Raw genomic sequence first — 24,458 nt, forward strand, 5'->3', positions numbered from 1 at the left:
ATTCGATCTACCAAAATGCATCACCTCACATTTATCTAAATTAAACTCCATCTGCCATTCATCGGCCCACTGGCCCAATTTATCAAGATCCCGTTGCAATCCTAGATAACCTTCTTCACTGTCCACAATGCCACCAATCTTGGTGTCATCTGCAAACTTACTAACCATGCCCCCTAAATTCTCATCCAAATCATTAATATAAATAACAAATAACAGCGGACCCAGCACCGATCCCTGAGGCACACCGCTGGACACAGGCATCCAGTTTGAAAAACAACCCTCCACAACCACCCTCTGTCTTCTGTCGTCAAGCCAATTTTGTATCCAATTGGCTACCTCACCTTGGATCCCATGAGATTTAACCTTATGTAACAACCTACCATGCGGTACCTTGTCAAATGCTTTGCTGAAGTCCATGTAGACCACGTCTACTGCACAGCCCTCATCTATCTTCTTGGTTACCCCTTCAAAAAACTCAATCAAATTCGTGAGACATGATTTTCCTCTCACAAAACCATGCTGACTGTTCCTAATTAGTCCCTGCCTCTCCAAATGCCTGTAGATCCTGTCCCTCAGAATACCCTCTAACAACTTACCCACTACAGATGTCAGGCTCACCGGTCTGTAGTTCCCAGGCTTTTCCCTGCCGCCCTTCTTAAACAAAGGCACAACATTTGCTACCCTCCAATCTTCAGGCACCTCACCTGTAGCGGTGGATGATTCAAATATCTCTGCTAGGGGACCCGCAATTTCCTCCCTAACCTCCCATAACGTCCTGGGATACATTTCATCAGGTCCCGGAGATTTATCTACCTTGATGCGCGTTAAGACTTCCAGCACCTCCCTCTCTGTAATATGTACACTCCTCAAGACATCACTATTTATTTCCCCAAGTTCCCTAACATCCATGCCTTTCTCAACCGTAAATACCGATGTGAAATATTCATTCAGGATCTCACCCATCTCTTGTGGTTCCGCACATAGATGACCTTGTTGATCCTTAAGAGGCCCTACTCTCTCCCTAGTTACCCTTTTGCCCTTTATGTATTTGTAGAAGCTCTTTGGATTCACCTTTGCCTGATCTGCCAAAGCAATCTCATATCCCCTTTTTGCCCTCCTGATTTCTCTCTTAACTCTACTCCGGCAATCTCTATACTCTTCAAGGGATCCACTTGATCCCAGCTGCCTATGCATGTCATATGCCTCCTTCTTCTTTTTGACTAGTGCCTCAATCTCCCGAGTCATCCAAGGTTCCCTACTTCTACCAGCCTTGCCCTTCACTTTATAAGGAATGTGCTTACCCTGAACCCTGGTTAACACACTTTTGAAAGCCTCCCACTTACCAGACGTCCCTTTGCCTGCCAACAGTCTGAGGGCTTGGCATATGCCCGTAGTAAGTGTGGAAAAAGTTGACAAGCTACCAACTAGAAAATTGTACTGTTTGGTATTATACCGTGATAGATTCCTTAAGGTGTGTCATCTTCTTCAACATCTGTTCCCAGGCCCTGCACGTAATGTACTCACCCTAAGTGCCACCTCCTGCAAAGCATGTTGCACTGCTGACCCCTGGAAGGGGTGCCCTTGAGTGCCAAACAGGGCAACTATCCGCACCCCCAAAGTGTGCAACATTACCTTCACTTTGCCCAGCCATCAGGCAAGGAGTTCAGGTGCTAACCAACTCCATCACTTGCCCAAAGATTCTTTCCTGCCCCCTCATTCTTTTGCCAGCCTATGGCCTTTCCCAGGCACTTTTTGTACCTCAAGCAGTCTTTTTAAGACTGCCACAATTTTAAACCCCTTACAGCACTCGGAAACGCTGGCAACAATTGTTATTCCTACGGATGGCTGTTGAGCTTTCAGCAGCTGCGTCCCTTTAATGGCTGCTGATGCATGCAATTCCCTGCTGTTCCTTTGGTGAACTCCCAGTGTCAGACCCAACATGGGTTGGGAGTTAGCATGAATAATTCAATAGGGTCGATCCAGTAAATCTCAGCAATTTGGCCTGACGAAAAGTTACCCTTGTCACACTACAGTTCCACCTCTTCGGCAGCCGAACTGGAAAATATACCCTATTGTTTTAAGCAGATAGCTGAAAGAGAGAAGGGCATAAAAGCACAGAAAAGAAAGCAAAAAGGAAGAGAGAGGGGAACAAAGAGAAAAAACGAGAAAAAAGAAAATAGGAAAAACCAAAGCAAGTGATTAACCAACCAAACATTGACTTACATCCATGACTCTTCCAACGCCCTCCGCCACTTTAACAGTTTCCAATTTCCTGGCACTAACCCCTTCCTTTTCACCATGGACATCCAGTCCCTCTACACCTCCATCTCCCACCATGACGGCCTTCGGGCCCTCCATTTCTTCCTTGAACGGAGGCCCAACCAGTCCCCATCCACCATCACCCTCCCCTACCTGGTTGAACTTGTTCTTACTTGAACAACTTCTCCTTTGACTCCACTCACTTCCTCCAAATAAAAGGTGTTGCTATGGGAACCCATATGGGTCCTAGCTATGCCTGCCTTTTCATGGGATACGCGGAACAATCTTTGTTCCAGTCCTACTCAGGTCCCCACCCTCACCTCTTTTTCCGGTACATTGATGACTGTATTGGTGCTGTTTTCTGCTCTCGCCCTGAACTGGAAAATTTCAGCAGCTTTGCTTCCAATTTCCATCTCTCCCTCGCCTTCACAAGGTCCACCTCCGACTCTTCCCTCCCCTTCCTTGACTTCTCTATCTCCATTTCTGGGGATAGGCTGTCAACCAATATCTACTGCCAACCCACCAACTCCCACAGCTACCTTGATTACACTTCCTCCCACCCCGCTTCCTTTAAGGACTCTATTCCATTCTCCCAGTTTCTCCATCTCTGTCGCATCTGTTCTGACAATGCCATCTTCTACACCAGTGCTTCCGATATGACTTCCTCTTTCCTTACTATTCCCCTCCACTGTGATTGACAGAGCCCTTGACCATGTCTGTCCCATTTTCTGCACTTCTGCTCTCACCCCTTCCCCTCCATCTCAGAACCACGATAAAGTCCCCCTAGTCCTGACCTTCCGACCCACCAGCCTCCACTTTTCATGGATCATCCTCCGCCATTTCCGCCATCTCCAGCGAGATGCCATGACCAAACATATATTCCCCTCCCCTCCCCTTTCAGCATTCCGAAGGGACCTTTCCCTCTGTGACACCCTTGTCCCCCAATATCTGCTCCCCTTCCCACATCTGCCCTTTCACCTCCGCCCTTCCCACCATCCAGGGCCCCAAACATTCCTTCCAGGTGGTTTACTTGTACTTTTTTCAATGTAATATGTTGTATTCACTGCTCACGATGCGGTCTCTTCTACATTGGGGAGACCAAGTGCAGATTGGCTGGTAGCTTTGCTGAACATCTCCATTCAGTCTGCAAGCATAGCCCTGAGCTTCCAGTCACTTGCCATTTTAATTCTCCGTCCCACTCCCACTCTGTCCTCGGCCTCCTACACTGTTCCAATGAAGCCCAATGGAAGCTCGAGGAACAGCACTTCACCTCTCGATTAGATACTTCACAACCTTCCGGACTCAACGTTGATTTCAACAACTTCAGATCATAACCACAGCTCCCATTTTTTCGGACAGTAGGTGCTGGTAATGATTCTGCTGTTCCCATTTACAGCTCCTCTAGACCCATCTTTTGTTTCTTTACTTGTCCCATTACCACCCCTTTGACCTTACACCATCATCCCTTTTGTCATTTAATTCCTCCTGCCCTCTTCCCTATCACAGACCTTCTCTTTGTTCTTTCCTCCCCTCCTCCCCCACTCCACTTCTTTTCCTTGGCTCTGTACTTGCTTATAAACTGTTAAATCTCTAACTTCTTCCAGTTTTGACGAAAGGTCATTGACCTGAAACATTAACTCTGTTTCTCTCTCCACAGACGCTGCCTGACCTGCTGAGTATTTCCAGCATTTTCTGTTTTTATTTAAAGTCATTGACTTAATATGAAGGAGAAGCATAAGAATAAGTCTGATCATGAGCGAGAAAGAGAGTGAGCATGAAGCAAGGAAGGAAGCAGGAGGAAGACCTTGCAAAGTGAATCAAACGCTTGTTGGCTGTTCAGGTTGCACTGCAGTTTTGAGAAGCCATACTGAAGTCACATTTGCACACAGTCTTACTTGAAAGAATAAGCATGGTAGATGAAGGAAGAAGAAACCTTAATGGTGCCGTAAGATATAAATATTGGCGTTATAACTGTGGATAAAACACCTTAACAGTCCCATTGTTTCCATGATCTGCTTGGTACATTTTAACTTATGTTTCTGCAAGGAAAAGACGCTGAAAACTCAGTATAAGATGAAAGAAAAAGTGTTTTGTGCACAGGGGAAGTTTGATTACGATCTGGGAACAGACATGTTGTAAAGAAAGGTGATTTGAAAGATTTTATTTACGGCAGAAAGTTCATTTCCTAATCGGGCTAATTTGTTCCTGTAAATTGGATTTAATTAGGATAATTTATTAATTATATGTAATAGCATAGAAAATACACCACTTATGAGTTGCAGTGGAAAAAATTCGAATTAACTTAATTTGTGGATGTAAATTTAGGTCTACTAATTAAAGTAATTCATTATTACCCTCGGTTGATATATTAATTATATTTTGCAGCTTCCATAAAATTAAGGTATAGAGGGTGAACAGGGACCTCGTTTTGCCCGTTTCTCGGGCACAAAATGGAGGCAAAAGGGTCCAATTTCACAGGCTATAACCCGTGCCCCAAGGGTGCCTAAAATACATTCGATGCCTCTTGAGCCCTGACCAAAATCAACTGCAATGAGTCCACACTATAAGGGAAGATTTATCCCAATCACTTTGGAAAAGTGTGGGCAGCACATGCCTGAATCTCCAAAGATGCTATCAAATGGCAAGACTCTCCGGCAGCAGTGAAGATTCTTAAAGCTACCCCTTGGATCTCTACTCACTCCCTTCTGCATAACATACAGCAGGTTTCAGTAGAAACATGAGCGCTGCTTCCCATATGAAACGGAAAAAGGAGGCTTATGGTAAATGTTAGGTTTATAATTCAGTAGAGAACCAAGCTGAATACAAAAAGTACAGGGGAGAACTGAAAAAGGAAATAAGAGGGGCAAAGAGAGTGTATGAGAATAGATTAGCGGGTAACATAAGAGAGAACCCAAAAGTTCTTTTATGAACATATAAATAGTAAAAGAGTAGTCAAAGGAAGGGTGGGATTGATTAGGGACCAAAAAGATCTTCTTGTGGATATAGAGGGCATGGTTGAGGTACTAAATGAATACTTCGCATCTGTTTTCACTAGAGAAGAGAATGCTGCCAATGTCACAGAAAAGGATGAGGTGGTAGAGAAATTGGATAGGATAGAAATAGATAAAGAGGAGGTACTTAAAAGATTGCAGCTTCCATAAGATTAAGGTATAGAGGGTGAATAGGGACCCTCAAAATAGAAAAATCACCAGTACAGATAGGATGCTGAGGGGAGTAAAGGTAGGATGTTACTGAGGGAAGTAAAGGTGGAAATTGTGAAGGCTCTGGCCACAATCTTCCAGTCCTGCTTAGATATGGGAGTGGTGCCAGACAAGTGGAGGATTGTAAATGTTACACCCCTGTTCAAAAAAATGGGAGAGGGATAAACCCAGCAACCAGACCAGTCAGCCTAATGTCGGTGGTGGGGAAACTTATAGAGACAATAATACGGGAAAAAATTAATTGGCACTTAGAAAAATATGGGTTAATAATTTTTTTAAATTTGTTCATGGGATGTGGGCGTTGCTGGCAAGGCCAGCATTTGTGGTGCATCCCTAATTGCCCTTGAGAAATGAAAGTCAGCAGGGATTTGTTAAAGGCAAATCGTGTTTGACTAACTTGATTGAGTTCTTTGATGAAGTAACGGAGAGGGTTGATGAGAGTAGTGCGGTTGATGGGGTGTATATGGATTTTCAAAAGGCATTTGATAAAGTACCACATAATAGACTTGTTAGTAAAATGGTATCCATGGGATTAAAGGGACAGTGTCTGCGTGGTTAGAAAGCAGAGAGTAGTGGTGAACGGTTGATTTTCAAACTGGAGGGTGGTATGCAGTGGTGTCCACCAGGGGTCGGTGTTGGGACCACTGCTTTTTTTGATATATATTAATGTCCTGGACTTGGGTATACAGGGCATAATTTCAAAGTTTGCAGATGACACAAAACTTAGAAATGTAGTAAACAATGAGGAGGTCATAGACAGACTGGTGAAATGGACAGACACATGGCAGATTAAATTTAATGCAGAGAAGTGTGAAGTGATTCATTTTGGTAGGAAGAATAAGGAGGGGCAATATAAACTAAATGGTATAATTTTAAAGGGGGTGCAGCAGCAGAGAGACCTGGGGGTGAATGTACATAAGCTTTTGAAAGTGGCAGGAAAAGTTGAAAAGGCAATTAAAAAGGCACACGTGTTCTTAGGCTTCATAAATAGAGGCATAGAGTACAAAAGCAAGGAAGTTATGCTAAACGTTTATAAAACACTGGTTAGGCCCCAGCTGGAGTATTGTCCAATTCTGGGCACCACACTTTAGGAAGGATGTCAAGTCCTTAAAGAGGGTGCAGAGGAGATTGACTAGAATAGTATCAGGGATGAAAGACTTCAGTTATGTGGAGAGTCTAGAGAAACTGGGGTTGTTCTCCTTAGAGCAGAGAAGATTAAGGGGAGATTTGATAGAGGTGTTCAAAATCATGAACAATTTTGATAGAGCATACAAGGAGAAATTGTTTCTAGTGGCAGAAGGGTTGGTCACCAGATGACGCAGATTTAAGGAAATTAGCAAAAGAACCAAAGACAACATGCAGAAAAAGAATGTAACGCAGTATGTTGTTATGATTTGGAATGCAGCACCTGAGAGGGTGGTGGAAGCAGATTCAGTAATAACTTTCAAAAGAGGATTGGATAAATACTTGAAGGGGAAAAATTTACAGGGCTATGGGGAAGGAGCAGGGGAATAGGACTAATTGGATAGCTCTTTCAAAAAGCCAGCACAGGCACAATGGGCTGAATGGCCTCCATCTGTGCTGTATCATTTTAGGATTCAATATAATATCCCTCTATCAATCACTAACCACTATCAAAGTCACCTTGAAATATCCTCCCCCATGCCTGAGATCGCAAGGGGAAACTGACATTCATATGGATATGAAAGACTTGCATTTATATAGCGTCTTGCCACATCTCTGAAACATTTCAAAGTGCTACGAATACAATAAATTATTTTGAAGTGCAGTGACCATTGTTATGTATGTAAACGTACTAAATCACCATCAAAGTGGATGTCTTGCACAGAAATTCACCTGAACTGCCCAAGAAACCCTGGATGGATAGTCTACCAAGTAACTCATGAAATGGATCCATCAACTCAATATGGCAACACAGAAATTGTCATCTCAGACATTAGTGAAATAGGCCTCTAAGGCAATCAGATTAATTGGAAGGATCAGGCACAATATTTAAATGAAAGACTTGTGCCTCAAATTGTCAGTCATTTCCTCCCATCTGCCAAGAGCCAAAGCACTAATAAACATTATGGTATGGAAATATTTCACAAAATTACTTCTCAAATTCTATGACATTTTGCAAAAGAAATAAATTATCTCACTACATAACGATGCCCTCATTTTCTTAAATGGACAAGTGCTTCCAAAGAATTCAAATTCAACTCAAATTTAGAATAAATCCAAATCATCTTCAAATTATAAAATATTTAAGTTCTCATCCATCATTTCTCCAACAAGAAGGTGAAAAAACAAATTCCTGAGTTGAGTTTCACTGACTAGGTGGGTATTAGGACCTTGGGGAAGTACATATCTTTCCTCTTTCCTCTCTCTTCGCTGCCAGATGCCACATGCCAGGAAGTGAGGCAACTCGATTACAGTCCACACAGACCCAAAATAATGTAAGCATATATTGAATCTTTGTAAACCAGCAAACCAAAGTAAAATTAATGTATTTTTACCACAAACTAAAATAAATAAAATACCCTGTTTAAAATTTACCAATGGCTCACAAAAGGTATGACAGAAAGAGGCTTACCACTATCATTATCTGTGACCCATATCAGCCATCTATTAAAAAATAGATCTACATATTATTTTGCTGGGCTTGATTTCAAGCTGGGCTTCTAGTGCCTTAGAAAAAACAAGCGGTTTTGCTGGCAATGCAACCCAACTGTTCTTACGTTTTGTGTCTGATTTGTACAGGAAGGACCTACACAGTAGATCTTTAAATAATAGAAGAATTAGCAATGGTATTGGAACAAGGGTGTATAATTAAACATATAGTAAAATGTAGTAGCTAAATTGCCCTTATGTATTCCCAATGAATGCTTATCAACCAACTTGAACTGTGGTTGATTCAAGCTATTGTGACACTTTCTATTCAATTTGTAGTAACACCTAATAATCATGCTTTGGGATAAAGGAGATTATGTATGATGAAATTTAGAAATCAATGTTTGAGCTTTTAAAATAACATCACACAATTAAGGCTCCTTCGTACTGTTTATGTATTTAATTTATTAGCCTACTCAATTCATTTTGCCAGTCCATTATTTTCCAGCATAAAATATTGTTTGTTTTACAGAGAAAGACATATCAGAAGCCCGGCAGGATGAAGCCTTGGGATGCTACGCCTCCTGGTCCCTGGAGCAAGCAGAGTTCAATGTGGCATGGATAATTTGTTTGCTTTGCAATTATTTTCTGTCAGTGGAGACAAATTGATTCGTACAGCAAAATTGACTGTCACTAGGAGGCAGTTGGCTCCCTGAAGTGCATGAGAATCTGACAAGCTTGTGAAGAGCCGTGTTTCTCATACACGAGGCATTACAACAGAAAAAAGGATGTGGTTAAATCCAGACAGATTAGGCCCTTTAGAGATGCACACTTTTCTAATCGGACAAATAGTGCGTGATTCCTCACTTAGTTGATCAAAATCTACTTCATGAATTGTGGTTGAAAAATGAATTAAACTAAATTAAATGACAGCTAATGTGAAAAAAAGATGTGAAAACTAAACAGGAACTGGGGGTTAAAGACTTGAGAGCTAAAGCTAGGGGTTCTTTGGAGCTAGGTGAGATACACAGTAGAGAATTTACAAACCTTCCCTGAGAACATGAACCAAAGGTTAAAAAGGATGTATATAGTGTTCTTGTCATGCATAGATGACCTGACTAATGTGAAAGATAAACTAAATTGTATGAACACTGATCAAAGTGCAAATTCATGGGATTGTGACATTCATTCTAGGTGTGAGAGATAAAGTTCTGAAGAGGGGTCATGTGTTCTGAAGTTCAGACAATCTTGCTTTGGAATGACCTGTGTAGTTTGCAGGGAGTAGTTCTCCCCCAGCTACCCATGTGAGATGGGGTCAAAGGTCAGTAATTACTTAGAGAGGCTGAGAAAGTTCCATGGAGCTACTCTCAGCTGCCAGATCAGGTTAGTATCAGAATACTGCAGGTAGGCAATTGCGAGCAATACTTCATTCATTTCAGCTCACTGAATATAGGGATGTGCACTTCATTCCCATTGCAATTCTGTACTATTGCCTCAATTACATTTTTGCATAATATATGTTATAACAAGACTTTTCCCCCAATTTTTTCCCGAAAACACAAATCCATAGTCATGGGAAAAATTCACTTGTTTTGCTTAACATATAAATATCGATCATGAAAAATATGACGCTAATTTTTTTAATGCAAAAAGCTTTCTTTTGCAATCACGGAATTTTAATCACAATGCACCAAGAATTTTGGTCACACAATTGCAATATTTTTATTCAGAAGCTGAAATATTCTGCAGCTAGTCTGCTTAAATAATAGATGATAGATTTTTTTTATGTAAATGAATTTTGTATTATTGAATAGTCCCAAATAAAACCCCACAGCAAGACCTATGGTAACTGAGCATTGAATGCTTACAGCACTTTTCACATTTCTAATAAATTAGCTTTTCCTAAGGAACAGGAGGTGTACTCTGCCGTGCTCAACCAAACTAACATAATTGCAAAAATACCATTTGATTCTATAACAATGGCAGTGTCATCTTCAATTCCATCTGTTTGCTTAATGGCAACAATTACAGGCCTGTACATGTGCAGACAGCTAGTACAGCAAGTGATAATAAGCCATTTTCTTTGTTACAGTCCTTGAGCAAACTTGAGGTAATCCTTGAAGCAACTCTAATGTGACCAGTCATGCACGATCCGACACAAAAACTAAAGATGATGGCTGTAAAGAAACTCTTGAGCCATAACAAAGCAGCTCTAACTAGGTTAAGGTAGTGCACCAATTTCTCTGAATGACTTGGTAGCCTAGAGCAGCTTTGCAGAGAGAAGTGGAGCCACTTAATGCTCTTAGTGATGTCATTTGTTTGTACTTCATAGCTGCCTGTGCCATTAAAATGCACCCCAGCATACATTGGCTGTGCAATGGCTCTGAAAGCGTTTATTAAGTAGCACTGATTGATTATTGGTTTATTTATTACTTTTGTTTTATGGTATTTTTCTTTACATCCCATGCCATAGCATTGATATCAAATCAGAATTTATTTTCAGTGAAGAGAATGATTTTATGTTATTTGAGATTCATTGAAAAACTTTAAACTTGGTAATATCTTGCACTATGAGTCTTGACCCTTCATCTAGCTTTCTCAATAAAAAAAACTATAAGAAAGGAATAACTTGCATTTAAAAAGAGCTTTTCACGACCTTAGGACGTCCACAGGCACTTTACAGCCAATGATTACTACTATTGACGTGTAGTCATTGTTGTAAATGCGGTAGCCGGTATGCGCACAACAAACTCCCACAAATAGCAATGTGATAATGACCAGATAATCTGTTTTTCAGTGATGTTTGATTGAGGGATAAATATGTGACCAGGACACTGGGAGAACACCTCTGCTCTTCTATTGGAATAATGCCATGGGATCTTCTACATCAACTTGAGAGGGCAGATGGGGCCTCGGTTTAACGTCTCATCCCAAAGACGACATCTCCAACAGTGCAGCACTCCCTCAGTACTCCACTGGTGTGTCAGCCTACATTTTTCTGCTTAAGCCTCTGGGGTGGGACTTGAATCCACAATCTTCTGACTCAGAGGCGAGAATGCTACCACTGAGCTACAGCTGACACCTGAATATGGTGGTAGAAGTTTGGAACTCTCTTCTGCAAACGGCAATTGATACTAGCTCAAATGCTAAATTTAAATCTGAGATAGATAGCTTTTTGGCAACCAAAGGTATTAAGGGATATGGGCCAAAGGCAGGTATATGGAGTTAGATCACAGATCAGCCATGATCTTATCAAATGGCGAAGCAGGCACTAGGGGCTGAATGGCCTACTCCTGTTCCTATGTTCCTATATACCGTATATTATGATAAGATTATGTAATCTTTAGAACTTTCACAACAACATATTACTTAGTTTATTTGCCGACATTAGGGGGTTGGATTTCCATGGGGTTCTTCCAATTGTTTGCTGTAACTTCAGCAGAGGATCTACAGACACCTTCTCCAGGATTTCCACAAATCTTCCGCCAAAATTATAGCGAATGATTGGGACAACTCTCGTGAAAACTCAAGCCCTATGAGGTTGTGTTCAGTATGTTTGAGGAGGAGGGATGAAAGAGAATCATTTTATTTGAGGTCAGATCATTGCCTTTAGGGCCTTGTATGCAATCTTTGTATTTCTGTGCCTGAACTTTAATTTGGCAGTCAGTTATTAATTTTGTATAATCTCATCAAATAATAACATTGATTTAAAGCTCCAGAGCCCCCTAATAATGTAGTCATCATATAAAATTTCCCAATATAACTTACTTAGTTACATAAAATTAGAATCATGTATGTAACAATATCAGCCTTTACAAACTATAACATTAGAGAAATTTTAAGCCCCAAGAATGGATGGGTTGGGGGCGGGTGGGGAGTAAAAATTCTCCGTTTTCGGAGCGGGACCGCATCCCCTCTCTAACACGCCTACTTCTGGGTTTGAGCCAGACGCATTTGGGTGCGTGCACGTTTCTGAAACCCAGAAGTCCCACCAGCACTTACAGCCGGCGGGACGATATTTAAAGGGCTAATTGAGGTACTTAAGGTGCTCAAAACTGTTAACTTTTTGTGTATTGACCTACACAAGCCACATTAACTGCTCCTGAACATGTCTCCCGTGGCCTCTGAAACACGCCATGGAATCGGAGGCGAGTTGCAGCCGGCCCTCATTTGGACCTTCAAACCAGGGATTGACACATGTGAAGAAAAGGTGAGTTTTTGCAGCAGGGCAATCAGTTCTCTCAGACAAACCTTTGGCTGGGAGCTCTTTGTGTTTAGACTGAGATTTCTTTGTTCACACTCAGAATTCTTGTGTTCACACATATTTACCTACATTTTGGAACCCCTCAAACTGACAACATCAGGGGCTCAATGGATTTATTCAACAGTACATCTGAGGAGGAGGCATATCAGCATCCGCGGCAGGCACTGCATGCAGTTCTGGGAGTTGCAGGTACACAAGACAGAGGTGCGCCACAAGGACCCGGAGAAGAGCAGAGAGGGGACCAAAGGAGAGGCCAAGGTCGCAGGAGGCACTACCCACGTGAGAGGGTCTACAGGCAGAGGCTGAGCTTCCTGAAGCTCTCTGAGGAATAATGCCTACGTAGGCTCAGATTGAGTTACCAGGTGGTCGCAGACATCTGCACACTCCTTCATGCAGAGATGCTCCCGACTGGGCCTGGTGGGCACGCATTGCCCGTCGCAGTTAAAGACACCACTCTCCTCAATTTTTTCGTCTCCGGATCCTTCCAGGGCGCCACTAGTGACATCACCAGGATCTCTCAGTCTGCACATAAGTGTATACGACAGGTCACTTGTGGGTTTCCACTCTCTGGATGGCTTCCCACTGGTGCAGGGCGCAATTGATTTTTTCTTATTCATTCATGGGATGTGGGCATCGCTGGCAAGGCCAGCATTTATTTCCCATCCCTAATTGCCCTTGAGAAGGTGGTGGTGAGCTGCCTTCTTGAACCGCTGCAGTCCGTGTGGTGAAGGTTCTCCCACAGTGCTGTTAGGAAGGGAGTTCCAGGATTTTGACCCAGCGACGATGAAGGAACGGAGATATATTTCCAAGTCGGGATGGTGTGTGACTTGGAGGGGAACGTGCAGGTGGTGTTGTTCCCATGTGCCTGCTGCTCTTGTCCTTCTAGGTGGTAGAGGTCGCGGGTTTGGGAGGTGCTGTCGAAGAAGCCTTGGTGAGTTGCTACAGTGCATCCTGTGGATGGTGCACACTGCAGCCACGGTGCGCCGGTGGTGAAGGGAGTGAATGTTTAGAGTGGTGGATGGGGTGCCAATCAAGCGAGCTGCTTTGTCCTGGATGGTGTCGAGCTTCTTGAGTGTTGTTGGAGCTGAACTCATCCAGGCAAGTGGAGAGTATTCCATCACACTCCTGACTTGTGCCTTGTAGATGGTGGAAAGACTTTGGGGAGTCAGGAGGTGAGTCACTCACCGCAGAATACCCAACCTCTGACCTGCTCTTGTAGCCACAGTATTTATATGGCTGGTCCAGTTCAGTTTCTGGTCAATGGTGACCCACAGGATGTTGATGGTGGGAGATTCGGCGATGGTAATGTCGTTGAATGTCAAGGGGAGGTGGTTAGATTCTCTCTTGTTGGAGATGGTCATTGCCTGGCACTTGTCTGTCGCGAATGTTACTTGCCACTTATGAGCCCAAGCCTGGATGTTCTCCAGGTCTTGCTGCATGTGGGCACAAACTGGTTGTGAATGGAACTGAACACTGTGCAATCATCAGCGAACATCCCCATTTCTGACCTTATGATGGAGGAAAGGTCATTGATGAAGCAGCTGAAGATGGTTGGGCCTAGGACATTGCACACACGTAGAAATCCGAGGACCTCCACATGAGCCAGGACTGTTTATCAACCGAAAGGGATATCACTCCATCAATCCACCAGAAGAGGTTTCTGCAGGTGTGTGCCAAATTCCTTGGCAGCAGCCATGATTCATTCATTTTGTGCGAGTCCAAAATCCTGGCCCTCTTCCACGCACATAACAGACTTAAGGGCTGGCTCCTTGGAGACAAGGGATACCCCTGCAGTCGTGCCTCATGACACCAGTGAGAAATCCCACCAACGAGGCACAGCAGCGGTACAACGACAGTCACATCACCACCAGGTCTGTCATTGAACAAGCCATAGGAATGATTAAGATGCACTTCAGGTGCCTGGATTGATCTGGGGGATCCCTTCAGTACTCACCAGTGAGGGTGTGTAGAATAATAGTCGTGTGTTGCATCCTGCACAACATCGCTCACCAGCGAGGGTTACAGGTGGAGGAGCTCCCATGCACTCATGAAGCATCTGCATCAACCAGCAACATTGAAGAAGATGAGGAGGAGGAGGAGCAGGCGAAGGAGAATGAAGAAGATGGGCAACCCATCAGTAGAGCAGCAGCACAAATGGCAGCTCGTGATGCCAGGGAGTCACTCATATTTGATAGATTCCCATAAGGAGATCTGCAAACTGAAGATAGTGAAGCACTCAGACCACTTGGAACAACTGCCACCAACACCACCACAAGCCAACCCCACCCCCCGCGCCCCCCCTCCCCCCCCCCCCCCCGCTTACACAAAACAGTAACCACACATACACCCATTGTAAAAGCGCCCAACGGGTGGCATCAAATCTTGGCATTCATGATGAAGCACATGCAGGGGCGCTTTCACAAAAGGGACTCAAGAATGGACAAGAAGTGGCAGTGGTGTTGAGAATTATAACATTTAATGTGAATGTAAGAAAAAACAAATATAAATGAAAAACATGATATTTAGTCAGACACCCTTGTGTGTACCCTTGGTGATTACAAAACCTTCGCATTCCTCTTCCTACTGCTGCTACATGGTGCAACCCCTGTGGCTCGAGCAGAGGTAGTGACAGGTTGCTCAGGTCCCTGCCCTGACTGCTGAGATGCTCTCGGTCTATGCACTCTGGGATTTGGAGCCCTTAAGGACCCCGCTAAAGACTGTGCCACCTGCACCTGTGCAGGGGCAGACTCAGCCATCGGAAGATGAGGCAGCATTGCAGGTACTGATTGAGGGATCGAGGGCAATGAGTGAGACGTGGGAGCGTTTAGAGTAGAGTCCCCACTTCCACGACCCTTTTCACTATCATCCCGCTCCAAGACCACGGCCAGTCCTACCACTCTGCTGGACAACAGCTTGGAGCATATCTGTGACATGTTGTAAGGCCACTGCCATAGCATCTGTCCGCCTGTATAAGGCAGCAGAAATGTTGGCACCCAGAGTCCGCACGGCCGTTGTCATGGCCTGAATGGACTCATTTGTGAGCCGTGCATGAAGTTCACTGGAGACTGCCATTCTCTCCATTGCAGACATTCCCGCATTTACTTGCACCACCATTCCATTAATGCTGGAGGTGAACTCCTCCATCCTCTCTGTTATTGTGGAGAGTGTGCGTGGCACCTCTTCCAGCAACTCGCAGCTGTAACTCTATCATTCTCATTCTCAATGACACAATTTACCCCTTAATGTCACATGATTGATGCTTTTGTGCCTGAAGGCCACTCAAGTTGAAAGTTGCTTAAAAAATACACCTTTAAAACGAGACATGCTTAAATCATAATTTTATGGTGAGTTGGGTGTAGTTAGGAAAATTTACAGCTTAAATGTTGTATTTCGTTTTAGAACAGAGAATATATTTTTCTTTGAAACAGTTTCTGGAGTTTTTCACAGTAAATAAATTGTACATGGTTAGCATTAAGAAGAAAAGAGGGCCATAGTTCAGGAGCCAACTTGACAAAAGTAGCTAAGTAAATAATAGGAGGAACAGGCCTAAAACCGTCCTTCAGGATTTCCACTCTCACTCACAAGTCTCAAACCTTTTCTGCAAGAGGAGTGGTACAACTTCAAATTGATCCAAACTGCATCATGACTATTGGACTTTAGCTTTCTGCCCCTCACAAGACATTTGATTCTCAATTAAGGATGAGTTTGGTAAGATGCAGAGGTGTAGTGGAGGATATACTCATTTACATTGAGTGTATCTACTTTTTTAATCTTTGAGAGCAAGAGTATGCTCATTTTTTGGCAGCATGTAGTATAGAGTATACTTGGATATACTGAGTTTGCCTACTTTCCATCTTTGGAATGAGGATGCAGAACAGTCACATAGAGTCTCTACCCCAGAGGGGTGTGGAGGCTCAGTCATTGAGTTCATTCAAAACAGAGATCGATAGATTTCTAAATATTAAAGGCGTCAAAGGATATGGGGATGGTGCAGGAAAATGGCATTGAGGTGGAAAATCAGCCATGATCTTGTTGAATGGCGGAGCAGGCTCGAGGGGCCGGATGGTCTATTCCTGCTCCTATTTCTTATGTTCTTATGTTCAATGATGGCCCCCGGTGTTCAGCATCTGGGTCCATCTGAGCAGAACCTGGAGTGCAGTGCGACCCCCGATGCTGCCCTTGCCACCAGTGTCTGCTTGTGAGTGGGGAATGACCAAGTGACAACCCAACTAATTGTCTAACAGGACCCACTGAGGTATGAGTATCTGCGCTGGTGAATGGCTGGATATGATGTGACGGTGCACCCTCAGAGGTATGGAGCTCCTCTGAGGAATTGCCCTCGGCTTCAGCAATCCTTGAAGGCCCTGGAAGAGAACATAAAGCAATATTAAGAATCATCGCAGAAGTTATTTTGTGATGAGCATCCTGAGGTGTGCAACAGGTCAATCATTGATAACATCAATTCATGTTGTGTGTGAAGGATGTTAAAGTTCTGTCACCAGATGTTTGCGGGGTACCAGTCTCGGCATCTCCGACAGCCAGGCATTCGACCGTGCGGCTCACTCCAAGGCCTCCTCTTCCGGCTCTGTCAGGGGCACTATTTCAGGTGGCCCCCCTCCAGTCCTACTCCTCTCCTGTCTATTTTGCGCTCTCTTCTCCTACAAGGGGAGAAACAGACGTGTGGTTAAGTGAGGGTGACGGGGTCACCCGATGGATGCATTGCTTTGGGTGAGGCTGCCAATGAAAGAGATGCATCAGAGGGTGAGTATAAGACAGATTCCATGACATTGCATCAGGATTAGGGTGAGTGGGAGAGATCGGTTCACAAATGGGGAGTGAGGAAGTGCTCAGAAAGTGAAGGTAAGTTGATAATGAGCCTTAAGTGGGTGTGAGGAGTGATGTGATGGACTAGGCTTGGCAGGACAGAGTGAGGCAGGGTGATGTACCCCACAGGATGTAGGTGAATCATTAACTGTACTCACTTTTCCTGATCTGGTTAGGTCATTTAAGCGCTTCCTGCACTGTACCCATGTCCTTGAGATGGTGCTCCTGCTGCTCAGCTCCTCTGCCACCTCGAACCAGACCTTCTTAGTGGCAGAGGCAGGGCGCTTCCTTCTGTCAGCCGGGTAAAGTGTGTCCCTCCTGCTTCTCACACTGGTTAGTAGCAACTCGAGAAGAGTCACTGAACCGGCAGTACTGGCCTCGTCCTTCGTTGCTCCATCTCATTAAATTACTCCTTTCTCCCTCAAAATTCATGGTTGCAATAGCCCTTTAAATATTCCAGCTCCCAGCACGTGATCCAGGTGCATAGTACACCCGCTACGCAGCTTAGAGACACAAAACCTGGAAGTCATATTAAGGGCCTTCAATTGAGTCACGATCGGTCAAGACAAAACACGCAAAATTTTTCCAGGTTTCCCACACGCGTATTGACGCCCCCCCCCCCCCCCCCCCCCCGCTGAGTTCCCGCTGGTATGTTAAAATTTACCCCTTAATGTCACATGATTGATGCTTTTGTGCCTGAAGGCCACTCAAGTTGAAAGTTGCTTAAAAAATACACCTTTAAAATGAGACATGCTTAAATCATAATTTTATGGTGAGTTGGGTGTAGTTAGGAAAGTTTACAGCTTAAATGTTGTATTTCATTTTAGAACAGAGAATATATTTTTCTTTGAAACAGTTTCTGGAGTTTTTCACAGTAAATAAATTGTACATGGTTAGCATTAAGAAGAAAAGAGGGCCATAATTCAGGAGCCAACTTTACAAAAGTAGCTAAATAAATAATAGGTGGAACAGGCCTAAAACCGTCCTTCAGGATTGCCACTATCACTCAAAAGTCTCAAACCTTTTCTGCAAGAGGAGTGCTACAACTTCAAATTGATCCAAACTGCACCATGACTATTGGACTTTAGCTTTCTGCCCCTCACAAGACATTTGAGTCTCAATTAAGGATGAGTTTGGTAAGATGCAGAGGTGTAGTGGAGGATATACTCATTTACATTGAGTGTATCTACTTTTCGTTATTTTTGGGAGCAAGAGTATGCTCATTTTTTGGCAGCGTGTAGTATAGAGTATACTTGGATATACTGAGTATGTCTACTTTCCATCTTTGAAGGCCAAGACACGAATGAGGATGCAGAACAGTCACATAGATTTTCCAGTCCTGGCACTAAAGTGCTTTACAACTGCCACTTTGGTCACAGGTCAGCATTTTCCATGGTTGGCTGTTGTTGTTTTGTTTACATCTTTAAACTCATCCCTTGAAGAATAATGTGAAGTAATGGAAGGATTCGCAGGCTGATGAACAGTCTGACAGGCCGTAACATGAATGCTTCTTCCACGGCCATAACCAGCCAATAGGGTGGTTAGTCCTGTACAGTGGGAAGGTTTAATGGGCTCCCACAACCCATAAGATGAGAGGGTCACCCACACGCACTGAACGTGAGTATCTCCGCTGGATGTCAACCCAGAATTCAGAGCCAGAGCTCTGGTCTCCACTCGCTGGGACTGTCTGGAGTGGGGTTTGAACCCTGCAACTTCTGACTCAGCAGAGCGAATGCTACCACTAAGCTGAAGGCTAGTTCCCTGTGGTTGGCTGATTTTAGTTATTTGAATTGATGAAGGTGAGCTCACACTCATACAGATCCTAGTGCTGGGAACTCGTCAGAGGGTAGGCAGGAAATTGCATGTCAGCAGCCCTTAAATGCTGCTGAGATTGCATTGTGGAAGATTTTAAATGGATGCAGCCACTTAAAGGTAAATGGCCATGTATATGGAGGACAGGCATTTGTATAAAACCTTTCTAAAGACTGTCTTAAATTGGTAAAAAAAAATTTAAAACATTTATAAAGGATGTGTAGGACAAAACACTGGCTGGCAAAAACCAGTAGCAGACAAAATATATATGGATTCTTGTCTCTTGCGTATCCTCGATTTTCATCACTCCGACATTGGCAGCCGTGCCTTCAGCTGCCTAAGAAACTAAGCTCTGGAAATCCCTCCTGACACCTCTCCGTCTCTCTATCACTCCCTCCTCCTTTAAGATGCTCCTTAAAACCTACCCTGTCCTAATATCTCCTTATGTGGCTCGGTGTCAAATTTTGTTTGATAACACTCCTGTGAAGCACGGTGAGATGTTTGCTACATTAAAGGCGCTATATAAATGCAAGTTGTTGTAAATGTTGTTGTTGGATGCAGGAAGCAGAATCTGTGGCCAACTGATCGAGAAATTTGTACTCAGTGGGGCTGAAGGGGGTTGCACTGTTTGGCACTCCAGAAGACAGCCCAACAGGATGGCTGGCAGGAAGTGGCAGCCATGCTCAACAATGTGTACATTACCCGCAAGCCCTGGGAACAGATGCAAAATGAAGACGCCCCTTAACAAAGTTGCCAAGGTACGCCTACCCAGTGGTATATAGACCAAGTATGCATGCAGCAAAGTTTAGCTCGGCAGCCTTTTGCACATATACTTCTGACCCCTATACTTTGGTAAAATACAATGACGCGGTGACATTGGCCAATTGTGACATGCTTCTGGTGCTAAGGAATGAAATAGCTCTGCTAACTGATTTTTCAGGCACTTGAAAGCCAGCTGGAAATCAAGCCCAGCAAAGATCTGCTTTATAGATAACTGTTATGGGTCACAGACAATGGCAGTGGTTGGCTTCTATGTACAGCATATTGACTGACTGTGCAGATGATTCCTATTTTAGACTGGAAGGAGTAACAAACAAAAATATTGTTTGCACTAGTAACCTTGCTTGCCAGTGACAGTGCTGTCCCTCTGGAGCACTCTGGCTAATTTTACGAAATCGTGCTCTCACCATCTGATCTTCCCACTGAAAGTGCATTTTTGTAAAATGACACCTCAAGTGTCCTTGCAGTAGATGGATTAGGTCTTGAGTTCCACAGGCATACACTCTCAATGGAAAGTAGGTGAAGCGGGGACCAGATGGAAGTGCTTACTGCCCAATTTTCCCCACTTGCCCAAGTCCCACTGGAGGTACAGATCCAGTCAGGTGGAAAATATTCTCTCCTGTGTAATGCTTAGTCCTCATCAACATATCTTTCATACATTAACAAATGGCCCTGAATTTCCTCTTTGCCACAATGGCAGCTGGTCTTTAACATGGCAGGAATTCCAACCCCACCCCCCCACCTTGCCTGTGGTCCTGACCCTGGCCCACTTCCTAGCAATGAGGGTTGGTGCCAGAACCATTTATGTTGCTGGTGGGCGGCCCGTTTCAGGTGATTTCTTGCGATATTTAGCTGCAGTGTAAGTTGACTAACTGTGCCGGCAGAGGATTCCAAACAATTTGAAGTTCTTTAAAGTTTTTAAAATTCACGCTTTGACTCGTGCAGTCTGACGGATGCACTCTGCATCCGATTGCACTAGGAAAATCGGTAATTTAAATTTTACCCTGTCCACAAGACTGGATATCACGGATGCCCAGGCATTCCTTGTGTCCAGTGTTGATAGGGCGCACATTAATTGTATGATGGCATGCCATCATTTGCCTGCCATTATGGTATGCTCACCCATATTTGGGTGGATATATTATACACCCAATATCGCTTCTGGTGGAAAATCCTGGAAGTGGGGCCTGGTGATGAGGAGCTGATGGAACACCTCCTCCCCCTCAATTTTATTCCCCCAACTGACAAGGTTACTCCGGTTTACTGGTGCAACCAGGCAGGAAATTCAGCTCCATTATCTTACTCTTCATTTACATTTGTGTATCATTATACACTCATTTTAATCCACATTTAAAAACGAGCTCCATTACCATTGCATACAATACTTGCTCCTCATTGATAAATATTCCATATTTTTATAAAATAAAAATTCCCCCCTTTTAACCTAATTACATATTATTGACTTGGACTGGTAAGGAATCCCCAACCTATTATTAAATAGAAAATGACGAATAGTTTGTGGCCCATCAATTGATTTATCCCCACCTATCACTTAAACCTGGCATCTTTGACTGTATCAGCCAGCCTTGAAAGGCAAGGCTATCATTTACTATTTGATCTGAAGAAACTATATTGGATTGTTTGGTGAGCTTATTGATCCACTTTTAATATTTATCCAACCCCAATTTTGAATTACACAACAGTGAAGAGACAAAATAATTGTGTTATGGTGAAGAGAATGACAATAAATCAGCACTTCACATTTCACACATTGCAAGCCTTAAGTTGTGAGACTGAATGGATCTCCTCTTCCCTTGTTGGATCCAAAGAAATACTGAAGATTCTGCTTCCAAAATTACAAGATGGGCAAATGACACAAGGTGAGGATGATGGTCCTGATATTAGCGGGGAGGTGGGATGGCAGTGGAGGGGGGGCGATTGGATGCGTGGGTAACCCGCCCAATAAAATCCGTCCATTCCTCATGCGATTATGAGTAAATTGGAGCCACTTAACGTGGCTTCCGGGTTTGCCATCTGAAAGCTGCGCAGTGGGTGGACTGCGCACCCGCATAACAGGCTGTCAGCTGGAGCAGCCCTATTTAAAGGGGCAGTCCTCCAATGGCTGGTCCTGGAGGAAACACCCAAATAGCACAATGCTGCAGCACAGGGGAAAAGCTGCTCCTAGATTCAGTGATGCCTCACTCCAGGTGCTACTGGATGGGGTGAGGAGGAGGAGGGATGTCTTTTACCCAGGGGACGGGAGGAAGTGGCCTGCCTCTGCCACCAAGAAGGCTTGGCTCGAGGTGGCAGAGGAGGTCACCAGCAGCAGCAGCATCTCCCGCACCTGGATCCAGTGCAGGAAGCGCTTCAATGACCTAACCAGGTCAGCCAAAGTAAGTACACTTACTCATTCTCCTACACTCCGTCTTCCACATCACCACCTCCATCTCCCCCAACTCATTCTGCACTGCCAACATGACTCTATCACATCACTCCTCACACCAACTTAAGGCTCATCCTCAACTTACCTGCACTTCCTCAGCACTTCCTCACCTCCCCAGTACTCATCCCACCACTACCACTCAACCTAATCCTCATACAATGTCATGGCTCTGTCTCATACTCGCCCTCTGATGCATCTCTTTCACGGTCAGCTGCACCCAAACCAATCATTCAGCAGTTGGCCACGTCACCATCACTCACTCACGCCTCTCTACTTTCTCCCCTTATTGGAGAAGAGAGCCCACAATTCACGGGAGAGGGCAAGGACCGGAGGGGGGCCGCAACAGGTAGTCGTGCTCACAGACCCGGAGCAGGAGGCTCTGGAGCTAAGCCACACCCTTGAGTGCCTGTCCGTCAGGGACGCCGAGACTGGCACCCAATGAACTTTAACATTCAGCACACACAATAGTAATTGATGTTAACATGCCTTGCCATCTTCAGCACCTCAATATCTGTCATCATGCTTAATATTGTCTCATGTTCTCTTACAGGGCCTTCAGCGACCGCTGTAACGGCGGAGGGCGATTCCTCAGAAGACCTGCCAGCCTCTGAGGGTGCACCGTCACATCTGAGTGAGCCATCCACCAGCGCAGATACACACACCTGGGAGGGTCCCCGCCCTCAGTTAGTTGGGGTCGCACATGGTGAGTCACCACACACATATGAGCACGAGCAGACACTAGTGGCAGGGGCAGCTGTGGAGAGTCCGCGTCGGTGGGAGCAATCTTCTCCAGGCTCTGCTCAGCTAGACACAGATGCTGAACCCTGGGGACCATCCTTTAAAAGGAGAATGATCAAGGGGCAGCAGCACATTTGCGAGCTGCTAGAACAGGTGCCACGCGCATTCTCCACAATCACGCAGAGGATGGAGGAGTCCAACTCCTGCATGTCTGAAATGGTGGCATAGTTAAGGGAGGGCATCTCTGAGATACTGCCACAGGGACTCGAGGGCATCTCTGAAGTAGTGTCGCGGATAAGTGCGTGAATGTCTGCGACGGAGGGAAGGCTAGTCTCCATGGAGCTTCAAGCACGGCTCACCAATGAGTCATGAGTCCATTGAGGCCCTGACAATGGCCCTTCAGACTCAGGGTGAATAACATTCTGCCACCTTAAACAGGCAGGCAGATACTCCAGCTCTGGCCTTACAAGGCTTCACACATGTCCTCCAAACTGTCGTCCAGCAGAGTGGTAGGAGTGGTGTGGGCCTGGCCCAGGGGAGGGATGATGATGAAAGGGGACATGGAAGTGGGGACGCCACTCAAAGGGCCCCCATGTCTCACCCGTTGCCCCCCTGTCAGCCAGTACCCGCAATGCTGCCTCCTCTCTAGGTGGCTGAGTATGCCCCTGCACAGGTGCAGGTGGAGCAGTCATTGGAGGGGCCCTCACGGGCACCAAAACCCAGAGGGCATAGGCCCAGGCATCTAATCGGTCAGGGCATGAACAAGAGCAACCTGCCACTACCTCTGCTGCAGGTAGTGAGGACTGGACTCTTCACACTGTCTGATGTTAGGAGAACCATTCACATATCAGTGACTCCCTGGCCTGACGAGCAGCTAGGTGAGACGCTGTTTTGCCCATGGGTTGTTCCTGCTCCATCTCCTCCTCCACCTCCTCCTCCTCAATGTGGATCGTAGATGTGGATCGGGCCTCCTCAAGCGGCACCCCTCCCTGTTGTGCAGGACAAAACACACAACTATAATGTGTCCTACTCTGTCTGGCGTATATTGAAGCGCTCCCCCAGAACGATCAAGGCATTTGAAGCGCATCTTGAGCATCCCTATAGCATGCTCAAATGTAGACCTAGTAGCAATGTGGCTGTCGTTATAGCGACGCTGTTGCTCGGTGGTGGGGTTCCTCAGAGGTGTCATAAGCCACATTTTCAGGGTGTATCCCTTGTCCCCGAGGAGCCAGCCCTTCCGGGTGTTTGGTGCGTGGAAGAGGGGTGGGATGTTGAACTCCCGGAGGATGAAGGAATCGTGGCAGCTGCCAGGGTATCTGGCGCACACGTGAAGGAATCTCTTGCGGTGGTCACAAACGATCTGAGTGTTGATGGAGTGATAGCCCTTCCTGTTGATGAACAGTCCTGGCTCGTGTGGAGGTGCTCGTATTGCTATATGGGTGCAATCAATTGCAACCTGCACCCATGGGAAGCCAGCAACAGAGTGGAATCCCACTGCCCTCTC

The sequence above is a fragment of the Heptranchias perlo genome, chromosome 1 (genome assembly GCF_035084215.1).
Source record: "Heptranchias perlo isolate sHepPer1 chromosome 1, sHepPer1.hap1, whole genome shotgun sequence".
Lineage (NCBI taxonomy): Eukaryota > Metazoa > Chordata > Chondrichthyes > Hexanchiformes > Hexanchidae > Heptranchias > Heptranchias perlo.